General features: G+C 33.2%; 1 pseudogene; it reads left to right on the top strand.

Annotated features, from left to right (window-relative positions):
* Window positions 1–8,625: 8,625 nt before the first annotated feature.
* On the top strand, window positions 8,626–9,027 carry LOC149533483 (dihydrolipoyl dehydrogenase 1, mitochondrial pseudogene; annotated as a pseudogene).
* The last annotated feature ends 16,951 nt before the right edge of the window (window positions 9,028–25,978 follow it).

Raw genomic sequence — 25,978 nt, 5'->3', positions numbered from 1 at the left:
TGTGCACTTAGTTAATTATGTTTGTGATAAATGGTTATCTGTTATGATGGATGTTTATATCTTTTATGATGACGTATCATGTATGTCATGTGATTACATTTACTTTATTGCATCATGGACTAGAATAAGGATGATAATGTATTTTATTTTCACACATGTATATTATTTTGAGCCTTTCATACCCTATGGCATGTATAGTGGATGATTGAGCAATCGGAAATGTAATTTGAGAACGTTGGACTTTTCATTATTATTTCATGTGGATGTACTATTAGATGGAATCATTAATATTAGTTGATTTAGATGTAATTCAACATTAAGGGATCCTTAAGAATGTAACATGTTATGTATGTATGTGTATGTTTACTTTCAGTTGGACATTGTTATTGCTTTCGCTACTATGTTATGAATGGTTTTATTTTCATGTTTTAAAAAAAAAAAATGCTACCAAACTTAGTGAAACTTTAGGTTAATGCTTTGGATCCCTTGGTGGGGCATTACATCTAACACTATCTTATATAGAAGAATAACAGAATTTCTTGAAAGATAACAAAGAGAATTGGATGAAGAAAAGGACCCTGAAAAATGAATTGACGACACCTTCAAAGCATGTTCTAAAGAATCATTTAAAGGATTAGCGTATTGGAGATAGAGACATGGAGTTCAGACAAGAAGAAAACTTGCCAAAGAATGTCAAAAAGAAAACTATTTTTTTTATTCAAGGTGCACCCAAGGAGTTTCATAGAAGTTGGCAGATATAATGGGTGGATGAAATTTAAGAATGAGGAGTGATCAATTAGATAGAGAAGAACTAGACATAAGACCTAGTACCTATGCTAGTGAATAAAAATATGATAGAACAAATTGGGTGATCTAAAATAAGCTACATGAATGGAGAAGTCATAAGAAACAAGGCTAAACTAATTTGTAATATGAAACACAAGTTGCAAGTGTAGACTTTGACGAGATATTTTTTCCAATAGCTAGAATGGAAGTAATAAGTATACTCCTTGTATTTTCTACATATGTGAACTTTAAGGTGTATCAAATAGCTGATAAGTTAGAATTATTTAAAGGAGAACTTGAAGAGAATTATTACATTGAACAACCATTTTTTTCATATGTCAAAAGATGTGGATATGATGTGCACGCCCAAAGCTTCCAAAGATTGGTATTTGAAGATTGGGAAGGTATTTATTGCATCAAAATTTCCAGAAATTTATCCCAAACAATATTCTTTATTTTAAGGTTGAAGATGATGAGTTATTAATAGTGGTTATAAATGTTGATATCACTTTTTTGCATATGGTGCATGCATGTAAGAAATTTAAAGAAGAATTGTCAAAATAATTTGAGATATCAATAATTGTTGAGTTGTTTTTTTTTCTTGGTCCCCATGTCACTCAAATGGGATATGGTATTATCAATTCTTAAAATAGGTGTATCAAGAAGATGCTCAAAAAAATTTAAATGAAAGACTATAAACCAATTGGAACCTAATGGTTATTGGTTTTCATTTGAGCAAGAATGGTGAATATTTTACAATTCACTAGAAGTTTTATATATATACTATTAGTGCATTGTTGTATTTGACTACTCTGAGAGAAAATATTATCCAAGCAGTTTGTTTGGTTCCAGGATATCAAGCTAATACAAAGAAATCTAATGAATAGGTATTGAAAAGGATATTTATATATTTGAAAGGGATTCAAATTTGATAAAAGGGTTAATGATTTTGTTTCAAAGCTTACACATATACTACTTGGGTCAAATATGCTATCAATAGAAGCATAAGTGGTAGCACATTTTTCTAGGGAAAATAATTAGTTTCCTGGTTGAGTGAGAAGATGTCATGATCCTAAATGATAAATAATAATATATACAAACATATTAAATCTAATAATATAATTATTTCTCTATTTCTATAATGATAAAATTGACTATTCAATAAACAAACAAACAAATATATAATAGAAGATTGATTACTAGATTAATAAAATAAAAATAAAAATAATTAAATATAATTCTCAATATATATACATTCAAAGACCTTTTAAATAATTATGTTGGTAAAGAACATTAATAGCATAACATATTAGCTATCAATTAAATAACTAGCACTTGCACCCGAAGGAGCAAGGGGTACACTGATAGTGACAAAAAGTGGATTCTTATATATGATGGTTTCACATATATTATTTTTGGTATAATATGGATGGATTATTTTTGTTATAATATGAAGGGAAATTTAAAAGAGGAAAACAAAATAAACATAGTTAAATAATAAATAGTGGGTCACATACATATTTCAAGTTCTTTAATTCATTTGTCATTCTTATCTATACCACTAGTTTGTTGTAGAAAAGGATTTCTCTATCACTTCTTTGTAGAAAATTGTGAACCTTTGATGCAAGAATATGGACGTTGTATGCAAGTTATTAATAATTTTATTTATGTGTTATTTTTTACTTTTATGGATAGATGGAATGCCACTTGAAAATAATTATTAAAATTCTGGCCATTTAGTATCCACGACATAAAGGTGAAGAATAGAGTAAGGGATTCTAGTTAGTTCATCATATGTATTTGAAATCTCACCACAATTTTTCTCTAGTATGCTCAAGTTCCCCACAAGGAAGATCCAAAATGCATCTTTTCTCTAGCCAATTGAGTTTTGGTAAATTGGTGTATGTGGATGCAAGGTTTATACTATGGTTGGGATGCAATCGTCTAGATTTTTCTTAACAAACTTATATAAATTGTCAAAGAAACCTTAAAAATTAAAAATAAACATGACACCTCTTCTCACTCACCTTAATTTGACACTTCTCCAATAAATGAATATAATATTGAGGGCTTTCAAGACATGGCTTTTCCTAAACTCTTCTCGAATGACATTGTATTACACTTGAAACCTTGATGTAAACAAGTTGAGATATACGAATATGTTTTGTACTTGATGAGATTTCATGATAATAGATTGGCAAGTCATTCAAGGTTCAAATATTTTGATTTGAATCTTATTATGTGACATCATATGATGCAGGAGCATCCAAAGGTATAAGGGCAATCCTGTGTCACCCAAAAAAAAATGTACGTAGACTTAGTTTATGTTTCATGTGTTTTCATTTCTGGATACCCATTTGGGTCAAATAAAGGTTCCAACTCTCACAGTTCCACTATCAGCGTTCTAGGATAGAGTATTTGAACACCTTGGGATACGTATAAATGCCAAAAAAATAGGAGTATGTAATTGAGCCATCATTTTGGTGAACTAGGAGGTGTAAATTGGCTAGATGAATGTAATTGCAATTTAGAGCATTCCAGAAAAAGAATCAGGTCAAAAAGCCCCACGGTTTGAAAGTTATCGCAGTTTTTCAATTTTTGGAGACCTCCTAAGAATTCTTCAAAGTCAGGTTAGGGGAATTAAATGACCTTGAAAAGGTCCAAAAAATAGGGGATGAGCAAAGGTGGTCCATAGGGCTATAGAGCGCTTCAAGAGCTTTTCGAAAATGTAAACGGTTCGTCAATTGGAGCTACGGTTCAAAAGTTATGCCTTTCGAAAGTTTGGTTACCATTTTTGGATTCTTCTAGATTTGCACCAACTTCTAACGCGGCTTCTGGAGCCTTCTACTAGGTCGGTGGATGCCTACTAGCACTTTCTAGAATGTACTCCTAGTCCTTAACCCTCCAGGGTCTATTTAAGGACATTTCTGGCATTGTAAAAGGCAGTTCGGAGTGGAATTTGAGAGGAGGTACCAAAAGGAGAAATTATCTCCAGTTTTGTGCTATTGTAAGCCCTTAGGGCATGTTTTGAAGTCTATTTTCTTTGTACTGAATGAACTAGCTTATTTTCACAGTTAATACAATTTCCCTTTTCCTGTTGTGTCCATTCTATGCTTGGGTTGTGTCCCCATCATCATAGCTAAGGACTTTCTTCTATTTCTGATGAAGAAAAGTATAGAAGTTACATTCCCACACCCCTTGATAATCTTCACCTCCACTGACAACGATTTACCTACACATGATTAGATGAAGATACTTAGAGTAAGCAATTTATTTTGCAAATCTCATTACCTAAAAAATTTAAACCAATGTGAAAATCTTAGGAATTTCTTAGTGAGCAACGCAAAATCTAAAGTCCTTGAAGATCTACTTCTATTAAAGTTAAATGTTAGAAGATCAAAACCATTCAAAATGGTGTCGACATGACGAAAGGTAGAGTTGCATCTAATCTTCCATTTGTAGAAGCTCAAAAAAAAGTCATGCCTATTCTATCTCAATCCATAAATCATCTATATAAGTCTTGATCAAATTAATAAACATAAACCTAAAGCCATAAGGTTGGTCATAGGGAAATCAATCCAAAAACTAATAACTAAACTATATATACTGTCACATAGGGTAAAGCTATAAAAGAGATCTTTGAGGATCCACCAAAGTTTACTAAAGATGAGAAAACAAAACCTAAAATTAGAGAAAGCCAAAAAACTTGGAACACCAAGTCACAAAATGCCCTACGCAGAAACAGGTAACGTTAAATTGTTAATTGTTCTTTTCGTCCTCCTTCAACTTTGACAACATCAATAGTGTACAATCATCTAAAAAAATTAAACAACTCCTTGGTGACATGTTCAATAATTTCCTCATTTTTCTCCTTGACCTATTGCAAAAGGCACAAGGTTGTAGCCGAAGAGTGCATAACTTTATAAATTTAGTGCAAAGTTGGCCATCATGGAGAAGATTTTATCCAAAATATCCAACTCCTTTTTTATTTTCATGATTTCCTCGCCATCGACATCACAACCCCCATAACTACCACCATTGGCCTTCTTACCACCAACATCAGTGACATGTGCAAAGTTAGTGTTGTTATTTTTGGTATCTTTGTCAAATAGAGACTTGTCGCTACCCTTAGAATTAGTCAAGTCATTATCCTCCATGAGAACTCCCTCTCTCACCATGATCTCCTTCATTTCTTAGTTTAGCAAAAATTCTACTAAATTAGTTGTAGAACATGACCTTTAATATTTTGATCAATGTTTTAGTGACTTATCCTAAAGGGGTTGTCTTCTTGAAGGTTATTGACACTATGAATCATAAAAAAAGATTTTTGAATATATATTTTAGATATTAAAGAAAGCAATTCTTGAAGTAGGGGTTGCAAATGTAGTTTGAGTGGTTATTGGTAGTCTAACAAATTATGTTTGATTTTTATTTTTTATTATTTGCATTTTTCCAATTCAATTTCTTGCTTCAATTTTAAAAGAATATTAAAATCAAAATGAGTAGTAGTGAGAGTAGTGGTAGTGAGGATTAATTGCCAGCCAACAATAGGCATAAATTTAAATAATAACATTTAGTTTAAAATAATATTTTTTGATGAATTGAAATACCAACATTAGTTGATAGTAAATAACATTTGATTAATTAAAATAATAGTTTTTAGTTTATATAAATAACATTTTTGTTTGTAATGGACAGTTTCAAATTCATCATTTTGTACTTCTAATATAATGTCATACATAATTAGTTGTAAAACATGACCTTTAATATTTTATTTTATACATGTTGGTATTTATTAAGTCTAATCATTTTAAATAATGCATACAAAATTATTAGGAAAGGAGAAGAGGCTTTCCTGCACTTAACTCCATACAAATTTTAACAAAATGTTCTTAAAGGGCCCTCCAAGTTCAAGACTCTTAAGAAACCTAAAACTAAGCCCAAAGTCCATATGGTAGATTTTGCAACTGAGGCTAGTGAAATCCATTACTAATTTAGTAGGATTTTGGCTAAACTCATAAATGAAGGAGATCATGGTGAGAGAGGGAGTTCTCGTGGAGGATAAAGACTTGACTAATTCTGAGGGTAGCGATACGTCTCTATTTGACAAAAAATACCAAAATAACAACACCAACTCTGCACATGTCACTGATGTTGGTGGTAAGAAGGCCAATGCTAGTAGTTATGGGGGGTGTGATGTCGATGGAAAGGAAATCATGAAAATAAAAAAGGAGTTCGATATTTTGGATAAAAGCTTCTCCACAATGACCAACTTTGCGCTAAAGTTATAAAGTTATGCACTCTTGGGCTACAACCTTGTGTCTTTTGCAACAGATCAAGGAGAAAAATTAGGGCATTATTGAAGATGTCACCAAGGAGTTGTTTAAAATTTTTAGATGATTGTACACTATTGATGTTGTCAAAGTTGAAGGAGGATGAAAAGAAAAATTAACAATTTAAGGTTACATGATTCTGCGTAGGGCATTTTGTGGCTTGCTGTTCCAAGTTTTTTGGCTTTCTCTAGTTTTAGGTTTTGTTTTCTCATCTTTAGTAGACTTTGGTAGATCCTCAAAGATTTCTTTTATAGCTTTACCTTGTGTGATAGTATATATAGTTTAGTTATTAGTTTTTGGATTGATTTCTCTATGACCAACCTTATGGCTTTAGGTTTATGTTTATTAATTTGATTAAGACTTATGTAGATGATTTATTATGATCATTTCATATTTTACTATCTGGTTATGGATGTCACAGGATGAGATGAAATTATGCTAATTTTATTTTCGATTAGCTCCTGGGATGAGCTTTTGATTTTAAAAGGGAAGGGGGGAATTGATTTGTAGTCTTTTGTTAGTATATTATTTATAAATTTTTATTGTTTCTTATTGTTCATGTTGTATTATTTATCTATGCCTTGTAATTTTGAGACAATCCCCTTATTTTGACAACTTTAATATAAAAACAAACATCACTTACCAAAATCTCATAACTTTCAAATAAAATTTAAACACAAAACTATCTTATAGACTATTAAAATTATACAATTCTCTATAAGAACACAAAATATCAAATTGAATCCTTCAACACGGCTCCATCAAGTTCACTTGCATTGAGAAGCGCAGTGCCTCCACCCAAGCACCTACCTCAATGTTGGTTGCATACCCTTCAAGGTTCTCAATCTTTTTCCCCCTTTCCCATTCCTTGCTGAGTTGGAAATAATTGCCTTAAATAATTTTTTTTTTTAAATATTTCATGGATTAAGTTCCCCAGTTTCACCCTTTCATTAATTGTTAGTTCCTGCATAGCAAGAACTATTGCCCAAGCATTTAATTAACAAATGATTAATGTTTTTTTTTCTATACCCAATCAAAATGTTTCATTGCCCTCTGTTAATGTTCACTTTTTAATATTTCTATTTTTTAATTGATGAAGATGATTGACATTTATCTGCAGATTATGAAACTCAACACTTTCACAAAATTCAATGCAAGAGAAGAGACAAAAATCTAAGGATCTTGGAGTTAGAGTCTGGGGCCTGTCATTCTTATGGAAAGACCAAAATTGGCAGTGTGACTGTAGATGAAGCCTCCATATTGCATCAAAACTACGCATGAAGCCTCCATGTTGCATGAAAACTACACGTGTCCACAAAATGTTAAACCTCTTTATAACTTGGTTAAATAGCCTTTTGTGATGTAGCTGACGCATTGGTTGTCATTCTTTCTAGTTGATTTTGGTCTTTTAGTTCCATTCCTTCCAAGGCCGAACTATTGGAAAGGGGCTTCACTTAAACCTTGATTAAACTACATTATCACAACCAATTAGAATTCAAACTAATCAGGAATTGTTTTATGTTTCTAAATAATATACAGTAACATGTTCGAAGGTTAATAATTAGAAATTTGGTTGCTCACCATTGGCCTAGATAAATGGCTACAAAATTCTCCTAGAGATATGGAATTTTTCTAGGCGAAAGAAGGCATAATATCGAAGCATGTCTTTCCTTCAAATTTTCTCTATTTGCTAAGTTTTGTTAAGAAAAGTTGCATATATTCTTAAAAAATTATTAATTTAAAATATTCTTATGCAATCTTATTGAGCAATATATAGGTTGTTGCATATCCATAAAACTTTAGAGCTTCCCCATGAAAAGACTGCACATCTCTCAATACATTGCTCTCAACTTTACAGATTGCAAATATCTAAGGCACAGGTGTTTCGAAATTTTATGACCCGCACAACACATGCCTCATGCTTTATATTACCTATGCACAGATTGACACAGTCTCTCCACTTGATGTGCCTTATCTTATTTGCATCGACATGTATATTAATGATGGCCATATTTGAGCAAGAACTTTCAATGTGCAAGAAGAAAAAATTGTTACTGTTTGTTGTTCTAAAATGTCTATTACAATAAAAGCATGGACGATGCTAGTAAAGGTTGTAGACTTTGGCTTTACATGAGCCAATTGGATTTTCTTAAAAAACTAGTACATTCAACATTTTTTTAACCATTGCATTCCTTATTTTTATAGATATTGTTGCTAACGATCATTATTGGTTTTATTTTTTCATATTTTATTTGCAAAAGAATTTGCTAAAAGTCTAAAAGTCTATTTATGACTTGTTTCTTGAGATATCTAGGCATTTTACTTGATAGTCTGATTGTCTTGTAGTAATTAATGAACTAATTGAAGAATTTATTTTTGTAGGATCTATTATAGTGGAAAGAAAGTAATGGAAAGAATTATAGTTGTAGCTTGCAGCTCCACTTCTTCAAATCATTTCAAATTGCAATATTGTGTAGGATTTAATAGCTACTGACTCCAATTCAAAATGAAGGCTATGACTGGTTTGACAGAAGGAATTGAAGAGCTTTTTGAGAAGAATAAAGTCACTTATGTTAAAGGTGCTGGGAAGATTGTATCTGGAAGTGAAGTGTTTGTGGATCTTGTAGATAGTGGAAATAATACTGTGAAAGGGAAGCATATAATCATAGCAACTAGTTCAGAAGTGAAACCCCTTCTTGGAATTAATATTGATGAAAATAAAATAGTTTCATCGACTAGAGCGCTATCACTTAAAGAGGTACCAAAGAAACTCATTGTGATTGGTGTAGGATACATCAACTTAGAAATGAGTTCAGTATGGGGAAAATTGGGCTCTGAAGTTACCATCGTAGAATTTGGTTTTGACGTAGTTCCATCCATGGATGGGAAAATTCGAAAGTCTTTTTAGAAGATATTAGAGAAATAGAAAATGAAATTTATTCTGAAAACTAAGGTGACTGGTGTTGATGCTTCAGGACCAGGTGTCAAAATTAACACTAGAGCTAGATTTGGGAGGTGAGCAGACAACATTTGAGGCAGATGTAGCTACCACTATCAGTGGAGATCCCTTTGCAAGATCCATGAATGTCTCAGATGATCTATTCAGTGGTGCAGTACCCAGTTCATCCAAATGCAGGTGATCCCTTTTCGGATTTATCATTTGGGGCAACCGCTGGGAGAAACAGTGATCCACAATTTGTGGATCCACTTACTTTGTTTGCTTCCTCAACCAAAGCACCTGCTAAAGCTACCGATCCATTTGAAGCGTTAAACAAAATTTTTACTTCTCAAAAACAGGTCACACAAGGGAAGAGTAAAGATCCCCTGAATTCTTTATTCACATCTTTTGCTACTGGTAGCCAGAGAGGTTTTACAAGTCAACCACTTTCTGAGACTGATGATTGGGGCTTGGACGGTGATTTTGGAGGTGCTGACACAGGTCCAACAATGGAGATGGAAGGGCTTCCTCCTCCTGTAGGAGTCAATATTTCAATAGCGAAAGATAACTTGGTATGGAGAGTTATAAGCAGGGTCAATTTGCAGAGGCCATAAGGTCGCTCTCATGGGCCAAGGTTCTTTTAGAAAAAAGTGGCAAAGACTATGGTGTTTCTACAAAGGTATTAACTCGTAGGGCAATCATGCTGAAACAACTAGGTACTTCTCTCTTCAGCTCTGATCTAATAAGACGAGGTCTATATGGAATGAGAAGATCGCTTAGATATTATATCGATTTGCAAATCTAATTTGATTATGACAATTTGTAAATCTTATGTCATCATAAGCACATGATTGAAAAATGCGATCAGCCTTCAAAAACAACTAGTTGTTTCAAGGTGTTGGACAGGTTTATATGAAATGCCCACCTATAATAGCCTATCGGCTAATAAAAGAAAGAGATACCTAATGACACCCATGGGAAAGCAGGGCATATGTGGTATGTCAAAATCAAATGAACAGGTGACAAGTATGGACATGATGTTTGTGGATAGACGTGACTGAAATATCACCTTATATATAGGCCCGTGGCTAAACAACCACGAAAATGCACTTTCTTTACATTGCTTTTTCTAACTTTTTAAAAACTCAACTAAGTCCTCTCCTTTGTATGGAAGTGCATTTTCGTGGCTATATAGACATTGCCTATATATAGGGGATGAGACTATTACATGAGACATCAAAGTTTGGATAAGCAAAAATCACATTAACATTTACACCAAAGTGAAATATATAAAACATATGCAACATAGTGGTGTGTACTTGTTATTTTAGTGAATTACATTGTTTTTAGCAATGTATGAGTATGGTAAATATTTGTATAATTATATTTTGAAACTTTTTAAGTTGAACATTGAAAGAAGTCAAGAAATTAAATCGAATGCATGACATTAATGAACCTTACATATCCATAATGAAAAGTAATATAATCTATAATAAAATATGAATAATCTATCACAACATGTATGTATATTGAAAAATAATATAGTGTGTAATAAAATATGGCTTCATATAAGACTAAGTGTAGATAGATATATTGTATTGTTTTTAGTGCATACAAATAGAATAACTTTGTTATAAAAATTTGAAAATTTGACTATGTTTTTTGCAATGCAGTTTCTTGCCAATTCTACATTTTCTTAATTTAACCAATGTTTAAAATTTGAGTAGAGTAATTAATATATTTAAGTTGCCATGGAGATTATTAGATATATTGGAATGCTTAAAAATTCGTATAATTTATTTTGATTAAATCATTATTAAAAATAAAAATAAGAACACTAATTCTATAATAAAAAATCAAATATATTAAAACTACAAACAAGTGGAATGGTTAAAAATTAGTACAATTTTTATAGTGATTCCATTATATAATAATAATAATAGTAACATTTTCAGTTTATATAATTTTAATACAAATAGACAAACTTTGTGAAAAAAAGAAATTTAAAAAATGAATAGACTAACTTTTTTTGAAGAAAAATTTACAATTTTGACTTGGTTAAATATGGTTGTTTAAAAAAATTAAAAATTTGACCAAGTTAAATAATTTAGTTAGTATTTTTTCATAAACACTTTCATCATATCAAAACAATTAAAACATAATGCACGTGAATCTAGGAAAAAAAAATTGGTTGCTCCCAACACAAAATTGTGTAAGCCAATCAATTTTTTTTAATAAAAATTATTTAAAAATTAAAATATAAATGAAAACTTTATAAGAACTAAGATTATTTTCAAATTTGAAAAAATAAAGCATTTTCATTATTACGCCGAGAGGCGTTCTATACAATGGCAGCACAAATGCCCAGCACGGGAATATGCCAAGATTCCTTGTCAATAAAAAAGAATTGAGAGCAGTTACAAACTTCCAAATTAAATATTAAAACAGAATTCTCGAAATAATAGCTAGCTGAAATAATAGGAAGCCAAATGGAGGCCGAAATAATAGGCTCGAAAAAGTAGGGCCCGAAAAAGTAGGACTCGAAAAAATAGGGCCCGAAAAAATAGGGGCGAAATAATTTCAATATGATTTTTTTTTTTGTTAAATATAATTTTGCATGCACATTCATGCTTTTTTTTTTGCGGGGAGTGGGGGAATTTGAAACAAATTCGTGGAATGTGAAGAGACGTCTGTTGGGGGATATGAGGAGCCTCTCAGAAGTTATAAAACCAAGGCTCCTCATTTCATTTTCATTTTATGTTTTTGCAGGAAGGAAGAGGTGGAGGTTATTGGAGGATTAGATTGGAGTTTTTGAATAGGAGTAAATTGAAGTTTTGGAGTAACATTTTTGCAGGTGAGATTTCTATTTTTTATTTACATTTTCATTTAGATTTAGATGTAGAAGTAAATTGAAATTCAAAATTAGTTATAATATTCTACTTTGATTTATATTTCAATTTTAATTAATTTCATTTAGATTTAGAATTCTGTTCATATGACCGAAATTGAGGCCACTGGAGGACCTGTGCAGAGTTTTTCGTGGAGATAAGCATGTGGGTATTGAATCAAGGCACATTAGGCCTCTTGGAGATGTAATTGCGGTGACTTCCATGGCTTTTTGAATCGAATAGGGCAATCTAAACAATCTCAGATCTGAAATTCTTTTTTTCCTTTTCAGCCGAAGACAAAACAAAGATTGCTTGCAAGAAATTTTGCAGAGTTTAAGATTTGATTGCTTATGGCCGACTATTCTTGGTAATTGATATTTCTATTGTATATTCCCGTGCCCAGCATAGGAAGTTTTAATCTATACAATTTATTTTGTGCATTTAGTGCACAAACTAAAGAATGCATATGCAATCAATTTTTTTATCAATCTTTATGATAGCTTTTTTTTTAAAATAGAAAATAGAAATTATTCTTTTATGTATGTAAAAAAAAATTAGAAAGATTTTATGTATGTAAAAAATTAAAAGAATTCTATATACATCTAGATTTATTGAAAAGAATTCTATTTGCATCTAGATATTTTGATTGAAATAACCATAATGTAAAAACAAAATATAAAATAGAAATGTTAATATATGTATGTAGAAAAAATTAGAAAGATTGCATGCATCTAAAAAAATTCTATTTACATCTAGATTTTTTTAGAATGGAAAAAAATGGATAATAGAAATATCAGTTGCATGTTTGTAGAAATAAATTAGAAAAACATGTATCTAGAAATTAAAAAGATTCTATGTGTCTAATTTTTAGATTTTACTTTATTGTAAACTAATTATTGATGGATATATATTTTAAAAATATTTATGTAGTTTAAAGTTTAGATTTTAATTAATTTGTATGCAAATAGGAAAAAGAATAAATATTTTATATATATGTAGATTAATTTCTATTTTTAAAATTTACAAGTAAATGAGTACTTTATTCATTTAAAGTAAACAAGTTTTTAAGTAATATATTTTTATTTTAGAAATATATTAATCATAATGTTCATTTATTATTACTTATTTAATATACTTTCTCTCAAATCTAAGACAATAGAAATGATATTTTATTAACTTTGAAATAGGGAAGTGTTAAGCAAGTTCGTTTACAAAAATACCAAAAATATATTTGGTCTTTGATCAAATTGGAGTTAATATTAGAAATATAAATATGATCATTAACAATTAAGCTAAATTCAATTCAAAACAATAATATTATTTAAATTTAAATAAAATAAGCCATGTTTACTTTGAAACATCAAACAACTAATTAACTAATACAATAATTAAAATAAATGAATCTATTATGACATAGAAAAATATTTTCGAAGTATAATTTCTTTGTTTTTGAATCAATATGAGTTTTTTTTTTCTACTTGAAAAGATAAACCATCCTAATTGTCATCCTTAGTTAACCCTAACAACAACCCCTACCTTAGCCCTAGCCCCAACAATGATGTACAATATAACTATAATCCAACATTAAACTATAATTATAGCACTAAAACATATCCCTATTGATATAACGAAAATCTCAGTCCAAACCATAATCTAAACCAAAAACCTACACACTAATATTGGTTATAGTCCTAACCCTAAAATCTAACCCTTAACCATAATGTAAAAAAAAACTCCAAAATATTGATCAAAATCCTAAACCTACCTATATGGATAACCATGATATTAAACTCTAAATCCAGTCCCAAGGTCCTAACCATGGTGTAAACCTATAACCGAACTCTTAAAAAATTTACTAATCCCTGATCCTAATCACATTCCCAACTTTAAACTTGAACCATAAACCATAGTTGTAACCATAATCATAAACTTATACAAAACCCTAACCCTAAAGGTACAATCATAAAATTAATCATAGCTTAGACCCTAATTCTAGCACAAACCACAATCATGACCAAATATAAATCTTCACCTTACCCCTAATCATAATTTCAATGTTAACCCTAACATTAGTTTCAATCCTACCATGATATGAACCCTAATATAGACTTCACCTTGATCCTCACCCTAATCTTAAGTCTACTTAAACCCTGACTAAAACCTAATCTAAATGATATATCTAACTATAATCCTAACTGTAATTATCATACAACCCAATGCTAACCCTCATGTATATTTAATCCCTAATCTTAACTCTAAATATTCTATAAACTCTAGAATTGACCTTGATTCTAACCATAACCCTAAAATCTAAATTGTAACCATAGCACGAAAGGTGGGGACCCCCGCTACATGGCACAATTCTGGGTCTTCGAGCCTTGCAAAAGCACTACAGAATGAGGAAATGTCATAAAGGTGACATGTAGTAGCATGATGCAATTTTGGGCTTTAGAGCATTGCAGAAACAATGCAGCTTAAGGAGGCGCTAGAATGGAGACTCATGGAAAGAAGAGGAAAGACATTCATGTCGCTGGCAAAAAACTATGAAAAGAGATAACATGATGTCTTAACCTCCCACAAAAAATGCAAGGTTGATCCCAAGGGGGAATTTGGTTTCCCAAAAAATGAATGATGGTCATCGATGAAGGTCTTCCTCTCAAAATAGACGGCATAGATGCATCGTGAATCCTCACCAATGAAGGATTAAGTCGCAACCGTCGATGTAGATTCTCCCCTCAAAAAGGATGACTGAGATGCAACGAGGAAACTCCTCCCAATGAAGGATTAAGTCACATTCGTCGATCAAGATTGGCTTTATTTCTAATGGATGACTAAGATGTAGTGAAGAGATTCCTCCCAACAAACGAAGTAGATAGCACAAAAGGTGTGAACCACCTCCATGTGGCACAATTTTGGGTCTTAAAGACTCATGAAAGCATTGTGGAGTGAGGAAATGTTGGAAAGGCAATGCATGGTAGCATGATGCAATTTTGGGCTTCAGAGAATTGAAGAAACAATGTAGCATGACGATGCATCAGAATGGAGATGCATGGCAGCATCTTGTGCAATTCTAGGCTTTAGAGTGTTTCGAAGACACTAGCATATAAAGAAACGTTAGAATGGGAATGCATGGCAACATCTTGCACTTTTGGGAAGATGGGAAGATAGCTCACGAAGAAATAAGAGTTATCGAATCTCGCAGCATGAACCAACTCGACCAAGAAAAAATGATCCAGCGTGGTCAATGAAGAAATCGAGCCAACACAAAATGTTAGCCGCCAACTTTAGCGATGTTAACCCTCTGCAAAGAACCTATCCCATTTAAGGTCTCTCAGATCAGACATCAGTGATGGGTTGAATAGGGGGAAAAAATAGCACACAATGCCCTCCTAAATGAAATTCTAAATGTAACACTAATAACCACAGTCCTACTTCTTTCCCTAACCTTATCCATGAGCGTGGGAATATACATATTATTATATAGGGCACCTTATATAATAATAAATATAATCTAAAATCCCAACCCTTACTCCCCTCCTAACTATAACTGTGACCATAAGAAAACTTCTAAATATAACCCTTCCTCTAACTCTAACCCTAACCCTAACCCTAACTATAATTGTAACCCTATCTCTTCCACTAACTGTAACCCTGAATCTAACTCTACCATAATTGGACTTTAACCCTAACTATAACTATAACCCTAAACCTAACTCTAACCTTAACCGTAACCATAACCGTAACCCAAAACCTAACCCTAATCGTAGCTAGGATTCTAATACTTTGTCTACCCCTAACTCAAACTATAGCCCTAACTATACCTCAAACTCTAACCGTAACTCATATTCTAACCCTAAACCTAACCCTAACCTTGACCCTAACCCTAACCCTAAGCCTAAGCCTAACCCTTTGTCTACCCCTATCTCTAACCCTAACCCTAACCCTAACCCTACCCCTAACTCTAACCCTAAATCTAACTCTTTCTGTAAATCTAACTCTACCATAATTAGACTCTAACCCTAACCCTAACTTTAATCCTGACTGAAACCCTAACCCTAACCCTAACTCTAACCTTAACCCTGACTCAATCCCCTTACCCTAACCTTAACATTGATATAACTCTCTCTATATATAACCCTAACTCTAAATATAAACCTAACCCTAACCCTAACCCTAACCCTAAATCTAACTCTAACCCTAACTGTAAGCGTAACCCTACCCCTACCCATAACTCTAACTGTAAATCTAACTCTACCATAATTGGATTTTAATTTTAACCCTAACCCTAACTCTAACCCTAACCTTGACTCAAAACTCTAACCCTAACCCTAACTCTAACATTAACCCAACTGTAAAATTAACTCTATTGGTAACTCAAACCCTAAAACTAACCCTAATTCTAACCCTAACTCTAACTCTAGCTCTAGCTCTAACCCTAACTCTAACCATAACTCAAACTCAAACCCTAAACCTAACCCTAATCTTAACCCCAATTATAATGCTCTGTCTACCCCTAACTCAAACTATAACCCTAACTCAAACTCTAACCCTAACTCATACTCTAACCCTAAACCTGACCCTAGCCCTAACCCTAACCTAGAACCTTACCCTAACCCTAAACCTAACCCTATCTATAACCCTAATCCTAACCCTAACTCTAATCCTAATCTTAACCCTAATTCTAATCCTAACACTAACATTAACCCTACCCCTAACTCTAACCATAAATCTAACTCTACCATAATTAGAATCTAACCCTAACCCTAACCTTAACCCTAGCTCAAACCCTTACCCTAACTTTGTCCCTAACCATATATCTACGTATGACTATAACATTTTACATTACAATATCCCAAAAATAAAATATATATTTTTATCTAAATTAAACTCCTTATATTAAATTTAAAATAATATTTGACTCAAACCTTAACCGTAACCCTAACCTTAACCATGAGCATTACTCTAACCCTAACCTTAACCATAAACATAACTCTACACCTAACTCTAACCCTAATTCTAACTCTACCATAATTGGACTCTAATCCTATCCCTAACCCTAACTATAAGCATAACTCTAACCCTAGCCTTAACCATGAGCATAACTCTAACGTTAGCCTTACTATAACCCTAACACTAACCCTAATCATAACCATAACCATAAATCTAACCCTAACCTTAACCATGACCATAACATTAACCCTAACCTTAACCATAAACATAACTCTAATCTAAACCATAACCATAACTCTAACAATAACCATAACCATAACTCTATCCCTAACCTTAACCATAGCTCAAACCCTAACCCTAACTCCAACCCTAACTCTAATGCTAACCCTAACCCTAATTCTATCCCTAAGGTTAACATTAACTATAATGGTAACTTTGTCCCTAACCATATATCTATGTTTTGACTATAACATTTTACATTACAATATCCCAAAAATAAAAAATATATTTTTAATCTATATTAAACTCCTTATATTAAATTTTTAAAAATATTTTGAAGCATAATTTTATACTAACTTCATACAACTCTAATTAAAAATTAATTAACAATTTTATAGTAACCTTATCAAAATAAAAAATAAAAAGTAAATATTTTTCCTATTGCGCCGCGACTGCCACTAGCTATATATACCTCTATATATATTACGCCGAGAGTAATCGTTCTCGAGGCGTCTATTTTTATTTTCATTAATCCCAACTTCGATTAAAATAACTTTGGGATTAAATAAAAATAGGCGCCTCGAGAACAATTACTCTCGGCATAATATATATAGAGGTATATATAGCTAGTGTCAAATTATTTCATAGTTGGCACGAGTTTTCCTCTGAAATAATACCATGTTGGGAGCTCAGGATGGAAAAAGTATCTATCTCCCATCACATCAAGTCAAATCATGTATGGTGAATTAAAAATATAAATTATGCCTATTGTTGTACACGGAAATAAGGGTCCAACACTGACATCAACGAACACAAACAAAGCGTACTATTTAATATATGGAAGTCCACCATAATACATGTGGGCTAAAGTGATCATCGGTCGTAGTTATACCTTGCTTGGTATATATCATCTATATTAAAACATACTATTATATGAGAAGTTATAATATACATTTTAATGGGATTTTTTTTTTTCGGGAAATGAAGAAGACCCCACAACCACTAATATTTGCCAAGGCAGATAGAGATCCATGATTATGATACATGGGAAGAACAAATAATGAAGAAGACCCCACAACCACTAATATTTGCCAAGGCATATAGAGATCCATGATTATGATACATGGGAAGAATAAATAATTAAGTGTTAACAATACAAGAGACTAAATGGTCAAATAAGATAATAATAACAAGGACGCAAGGCATCAAAGTTTTGTCGAAGTTGAATGTAATATGTTGAAAATTAATGAATAGGAAATTATAGCAATTGGAGTATATTTTTAAGTTAGAAAATATGAATTATAGTAGAAAATTTTGCAATTGGACATAATCATACTATAATATTTAATATGATTGCATATAATATGTTGAAAACAAATTAGTAAGAAATGTAGTAATTGAAGTGTTTGACTTTTTAGTCTATATATATGGGTAGTATGATTAAAAATCTTTCTAGAGTTTACAAACTTTTGAAACGTAAATTTAGTTTGTAGGTTTTTTAATTGTCTTTTATCAATTATTATATTACATAAAGTTTAAATGTAAATTTGATTTGTAAATTTTTTAATTTCTTTTATCAATTGTCTTCTCTCAATTAGTATATTATATAAAGTTGTCAAACAAAACACTATTGAACAACAATGAAATGCATAAAGTTGTGAAACAAAACACTATTGAGCAATAGTAGAATGCATTAAGTTGACAAAAAAATAATATTGTCATGTCGGTTCGAAGATTTTTAATTCTTCATCAATCATGCATAAAGTTAACAAAAATAAATTCTTAAGTTTTTTCAAGAAAAAGACAAAAGCCTTACTGAAGCAACAATATGCTATCTCATTTAAATAGTACCCACATAGTGTTAATTCCCAAGGTGAACTCACCAAATACTTTTGCTGATTTCAGACCAATCTCACTCTGTAATGTCATTTATAAGATTTTTTCCAAGGCAATCTATGTAAGACTACAAGGCATGATTTCAAAGTTCATTTCACCTCAATGCAGGGGGGGGGGGGGTGGGGGGGGGTTGTTATAGGCAAAGAAACCATAGATGAAGCACTTGTGGCTCATGAGGTACTACATTCTATCAAACAAAATAATATCCCTACATGTGTAATAAAGCTTGACATGATGAAAGCATACAATAGGGTCTGTTGGGAATTTTTACATAAGGTGTTCATCAAATTTGGTTTCTCCAAGAAATGGTGTAAATTGATTCTTTCCTTCCTCAAGGGAGCAAGATTCTCATTCATTATCAATGGGCTGCCATGTGGGATTTTCAAGGCATCTCAAGGGGTGAGGCAAGGAGACACATTGTCTCCATTTTTATTCATTGTCATGGATGACGCTTTGAGTCACTATATTACCACTTTACATAATGTGGGCTTATGGAAGGGGGATAAGATTCCAAATACATAAATTGCATCTACCCATTCACTATCTACAAATGACACTCTCCTATTTTGTTGAGCTAACATAAGAGAGGTTAGACAAGTGAAAGATGTATTGGGCTTATACAAAAAGATCTCAAATCAGAAAATTAATCATCAAAAGTCTTCAGTGTTCATCTTCAATTCAAATCAGCAAGTAAAATAAAAGATTTTATGTATTTTGGACTTTATGGAAGCCCAACTTCCCAATTCCTACCTAGGGATCCCTTTATTCCAAGGTACAAATAAAAAGCAATTCTAGTCTGGAATAATTGGTAGGTTTAATGCCATGTCTGCAAAATATAAATCTAGATGGTTTGCCTTTGCTAGTTGGTTAATACTTATCATATCAGTAGTTGTGTCTATTCCCAACTATTTTTTGACAGTCCTCAAAGCTCCTAAGTCTATCATAAAGAAAATTGAAAGAATCATCAAAAACTTTCTATAGGATAACAACATGGATGGGAGAAAAAAATTTCCATTAATACCCTTACATGGTATGTTAGGGGAGAAAAAATATGGGGGGGGTAGACCTACATGATTTAAGGCAGCAAAACATTACATTTGCTACCAAACTAGTTTGGCAGCTATATTCAAAACCAAATCTTCCATGGTGTAAACTAATGAGGGAAAAATATATAGACTCAACAAATGACACTTGAATCTTCTCTGCATCTAATCCACCGAGAGGATTAGAAATGTGTGATTTCATTACTTCTTCTCATGATTTGATCACCAACTATATTTCTTGGGAAGTTCATAGTAGGGAGGAAGTGATTTTTTGGCTTAACTCATGGAATGGCTATGTACAACTAGTGCAATCTAATCAATATTCAAAGATACAAGTTGTTACAAAAAACCTATGGGGTACTACACTAATTCATTATGTGGACTTAGTGGAAATTCCTATAGGCAAGGTGGCATGGAAGGACCCCTACTTGCTCCCTGTAAGCATGCTTTTGCACCCAAGTTTTAAAATTTGAAAATTAACCCCATGGAGAGAATCCATAAATTGTCTTGGTGTTTTTGGTTGGTCTTTATTGGTAATGATGATTGCATAGACATTGTCTCATGAAAAAGGCAAAATTCTAAGTTTAGGTTGAACTTGAACTTGAACCTAAAAGTTCAAAAGTTCAAGCTCAAGGTCCGCATAAGTTCAAAGTTCACAGTTTGGATTCATTACTTCAAGTTAGAGTTCAGGTTCAAGAACAAGAGTGATCAATTCAGATACGCAAATCAAGGTGTTTGACTCAAATCCATGATCTCATTATAAAATTTCAAGATTTGAACATGCTTCATTTCAAGTTCATATTCAAGTCAAAACTTAACTTAAACCCCCCAAAACTATGAACTTGGCTTGAGTTCAATGTCATTCTGGTTCAAATGTCTAGATTGTTAAATTCATTGTTTCAAAGGTGCAAGCTTCCAAGTTCAAGGCTTACATTCACCAGTGCAGGAGTGCGGCTCTAAAAATCCATGTGCTTGGGTTCAAAATTGTAGTTTTAAATCCAAGGTGCTAATAATCTGATATTCCAATTTCATTCATTCAATGCTTAGAAGTTTTGTCAAAGGTCTTGGATAGAGAATTAAGATGTTCATGGTTTAGATGTTTGAGTGTCAAATAAGAAGTAAAAACTTGTTCCCGAATCTTCTAAGGTCACTTTAAAAGATCCAAATTTCATCACCCCAAAGTGATCGAGATAGTGCAAGGTGTACCTTGAGAGTCTAAAAGGGATATTAAGATTTTCAAATTTGTGAAATGTAGAAGGTATGATGAACTTATCAGATTGTAGGAAGTGGGCCAACTCTAAGTCTAGCTTTTATATGACATAAAAGGACACATTCCTTCTCAAGAATGAAAGAGACCGAGTTTGAACTCTTTTTTTAGGGGAAAGAACTCATGATGACAAAAAAGGGGATAGGCTAATCTCCATACAAAATGCACTAAAGACAAAAGAAAGTCAAACTTTCTTTTTTTTCCAAATTCACAAAAGCGCGGTGATTTTTCCAATTATTTTGTTGTTTTCGACTACAAACTATGCAGATCATGAAGTTGTTTTCGATTTTTTAAAAATTGGTCAACTGTACAATTTGTAGAGAAGATACTGGTGTCTAAAAAATATGGGCCATGGATGCATTAAACATGTCCATGAATCATTGGACAAAATGATATGATATTTCCACCTATCCCCTTTGTGCAGATATTGACAATATAAAGGTCGTGTCATGGTCATATTTCACTAACTCTCAGCTTGAATGGTCTGAGAGCCCGAAGTTGTACTACCTCGATCATTCATCAATGGTGTCACAAGAATAACCTTATCCATAAAGATGATTCACAAAGTGTTTGGTGTTAGTAGCACAGACACCCTTCAATCTGATGATAAAGTTGAAGCAAATGTAAAGCATCGAAAGGAATTCGTGCAAACTGTTTGACAGAATGTTGATATGCACATGGTGATCGAGAGCCAAAGTTGTAGAGGGTTTATATCAACAAAGTTGCTAACCCTTGCATGAACCTATCATGTAACCTCTATAGCATGTTAAGTTGCGAGAAGCAAGTTGGAGCATTAAAAGATTCAAATTGGATTGTTATTTTGAATGTAGCCTCAAGCTCTATTGAGTCCAACAACTTAATTTTGGCAAACTGAAGGTCGTGATTGAAGATTCTCACCAAGCCCGATGAAAGTTCATGAATAAATCATCCCATCACCCAAGCTCTGAAATAAAGATCCCATAAAGGCATTGGCATGGGACTCTATACGCACCAAGATGTTTGACAAAATTGTTGGAAAGTAAGTGTAGACACCTAAAAATCCTTTAGAAAATAAAATATTTTTATTTTCTAAAAAAATCCTGATGACATCATCATTTATTAATTAATTTATTTATTTTTATGCCATTAAATCCCTTTATCTAAATTAAAAATATTTAATTCAGGAATCCCTCCCAAAAATGTTTAAATCTTATTTAAACATTATTTCCTTATTTATTAATTATTTAATTAATAAATTGACCAAAAAACCCAAAATAAATAAATAAATTATTTTTTGCCCAAAACTTGGCCAATTTTCTTAAGACCACTAACCTCTTCCAAAATCTCCTAATCCTTCTTTAATTTTGATTAAAGGCTAATCCCATCATTTCCTACCCCTAATCCCAACTCAAAATATTTAATTAAGATTAAATATTAATCCTCATGTTTATTAAAAAAGTTTTAATAAATATCTCCTCAACCCAAACCCTTGAAATAAATAAAACTTTATTTATTTCCTAAAAATCTAATTTATCCTCATCCTAAGAAGTTCTAGACTCTTCTAGAAAGTCTTCATCCTCATCCTAGGAAGTTCTAGACTATTCTAGAAAGTCTTTATCCTCATCCAAAGTCTAGACTCTTCTAGAAGATGTCTTTAAACCTAATCCTAATCCCCTCCTAACCTTGTCACATTCCCTAAACATGGGTTAAAACTTACTAACCCAAGCCAAAGTTAACAAATATCTCCTCCTTCACCCACCCTCATTAAATGACATCCAGTTGCCTATCCCTAAGCTAATCCTAAACCATCCTAATCCATCCTCTAATCATTTGCACAAGCCTAAGCAAGCTTAAAACCTTCCTAATCAAGCCCAAGTCAAAATTCCTCTCATCTCCCTCAAAATATCCCAACCATAAAATTTTATGAAGCCCACTAGGCCATAAATGACTCTTCCAAAGCCCTTTTATTGCTCTTACAAGCCATTATGAGGGTCTTTATGAAGATTTTATCCCTTGAGCCTCCTTTGTTGACTCATCCTTCCCCTTTCCTCCATCCTCTCACCCTATGACATGTGTCACTCTTTGATTGAATGTAAAGAAGCACAATCCATGTGCTCTCCTCTCATGTAATCTAAGCCCTCCATGAGCTTTTCCCCATCCTTGCATCCTAGCCTTTGATCCCTCAAGCCCTTTGCCTATTTAATGAATCCTCTCCCGATGTTGCTCTTGCAAGCATCCCCATCTCATGCTCCTTTCCAACCTTTTCATCCCTCCATCTCCTACCATCAATCCCATCTAATCCAATCTATTGCATAAATCACACATTCGGTGTACCAACAGCTAGCAACAAAATTAAACATTCCAACAGCCAGTGAAAAATTCCAAAAAAGTCAAAAAAAGCTAAAGAAAGCCAAAATCATTCCAGCTAAGTCCAAAGTCAAAAAGTCAAAAAAATAATAAAGAAAAATAAAGCGTCCACTAGTGAAAACTTGGCAATTCAAGCGCCTTGGACAAGTACCATGATGAAAACTTGGCAAACAGGCGTCATGCGTAATCCCACCATCCCCAGCTTAGCCTATCACCCTCATGCTTTTGGTCATCTCTTGACATCCAACTCCATCTTCCAATCTATCCACCTATCCTCCACCCTCCATCTTCCATCTCACACCATCCACTTATCTCCTGCAGCTTTAGCCAACCATCCCAGCTATCATCCATCTCCCTAGCCCCTTCGGCTTTTTCCATCCTAGCTTCAATCCTATCACATCCATCATAAGACCTCCTTCCGCATGTTATCTTCTAATTGGGGGCACTATATTCCTTGGAGATCTTGTCTTGTCCATCCTCCCTTGTCATTGGTATCTATCTCTAGGCTATCCTCATGCAAACCCAATGTCATCTCTTTATATCCATCATAATCTTAGCTATCTACCATCCTATCCAGCCATCTCATCCTGCTCCTCTAGCTATCCTTGGTCACAAAATCTCTCATCATCATTGGATGCATCCTGCCAAATCCATATCTTTCGCTATCACCCCACCCTTAGCTTTCGCATCTTGCACAACATCGAACCATCCCGCTATTTTATCATCCTGAGCTTTTGCCTGCTTGTAACTATCTTGGTCAGCTTCAGCTTGTAAATATCTTGGTCCGTCAGCTTGTACATCCTCTTTAGCTTAGTACCATTGTATCTATCTAGCTTTTGTGTCAATTCCTCCTTGATCAGCATCTTGCACACACCGCACAAATCTTGGTTAGCCATCCCAATGCATCCGTTAGCTAGATCTCCTATCACCAAAGTGTTATCCTTCTTAGTTCTGCTTGCCAAATGCATCACTCATCCAGATCCACCAGCTTAGGTGCTCTCCGATAGATCCTTGTAGGATATAGCTTTCCTCATGTCTGATCTTGGTTTGTTAGTACCTCATCCTACCCATCTCGTTGGCAAACAGTTCTCTTTTGGATTTTCACTTTCTTTTAATTTGGAATCTTCCCTTTTGGGTCTTGAAGTATCTTTTCCAAGCAATCTTTTTGTTCCCTCCTCAAGGTTGCCATGATCTTCCATATCATGGTATGCTATGAATGGGGCACTCTGAGCTTACGGTTTTGATCAAGTCTTTTGTTTGTTTCTTTTTTTCTTGTGGGTTACCTAGTGTCGGTTCCACACTGTTTCCTCCAGGTTTCATGTGTGATGCTGGGGCAATCCTTGTGTGTTTGTTTCAAGTCAGTCTGTCAGTCCTCTGGATGTTTGGTGACATGGCCTTGATGTTCTTGGTAACCTTGGTAATTAACCAACAGTCCTATAGCAAATCTAATGCTCAACTACATGGTGGTACTTCTCTTTGAAGTATCCCCCTGCTCAAAAAAGCTTCAATGGTTTCCCTTCATCTCCATTATCCCCCATCCATATCCAGCATCTGTCTCTCCTACCCCAGCTTATGCATCAGTATCTCTTTGAATCAATCTGCACTTTTAGCTTTAGGGATCCACAATCCTAGTCTTAGGGATCCACCAATCCAATCAATCCACCAAGCCTCATCTTTTGAGCTCCACAATCCTAGTCCTAGGGATCTCCGAAACCCATCTTCCGCTAATTTGACTCTTTGAAATCCTGTTGCATCAGCTTTTTAATCCCCTCATCCATCTCCCCATCCTGGATTCCTTTTATAGCACTTCGCTCCTTCATCCTCTGCAATCCCTGAGATCTTAAGCTTGCTTCCTCTTGTGCCTCTGATTCTCCCTTTATCATTCTCCCGTAGTGAGAGTTTGAGCTAACTAAACCTCTTCTCTTAAGCCAATTTGAGTCTTCTTGCTCATCTCGGATTCTTGTACATTTCAACAAGTCGTCAAGCCTCGCTTTCTCTCCCCACCGCCTTCTTGAGGGGGCATCTTGCAGTCCATTCTCTCCTCTTCTGCTCTAGCCTTGGGCATCTTATTTTCTTATCTTTGATGCCATGCCACTTGCGGCATCACATCAAATAGGGGCAAAATGTAGACACCTAAAAATCCTTTAGAAAATAAAGTATTTTTATTTTCTAAAAAATTCCTGATGACATCATCATTTATTAATTAATTATTTATTTATTTTATTTATTTATTTTTATGCCATTAAATCCCTTTATCTTAATTAAAAATATTTAATTAAGGAATCCCTCCCAAAAATGTTTAAATCTTATTT

Source organism: Cupressus sempervirens, chromosome 10 (assembly GCF_028749045.1).
Source record: "Cupressus sempervirens isolate cs-2001-9-10 chromosome 10, ASM2874904v1, whole genome shotgun sequence".
Taxonomy (NCBI): Eukaryota; Viridiplantae; Streptophyta; class Pinopsida; order Cupressales; family Cupressaceae; genus Cupressus; species Cupressus sempervirens.
The sequence above is the reverse complement of the archived record's forward strand: the minus strand, read 5'-3'. Positions and strand labels throughout refer to the sequence as shown.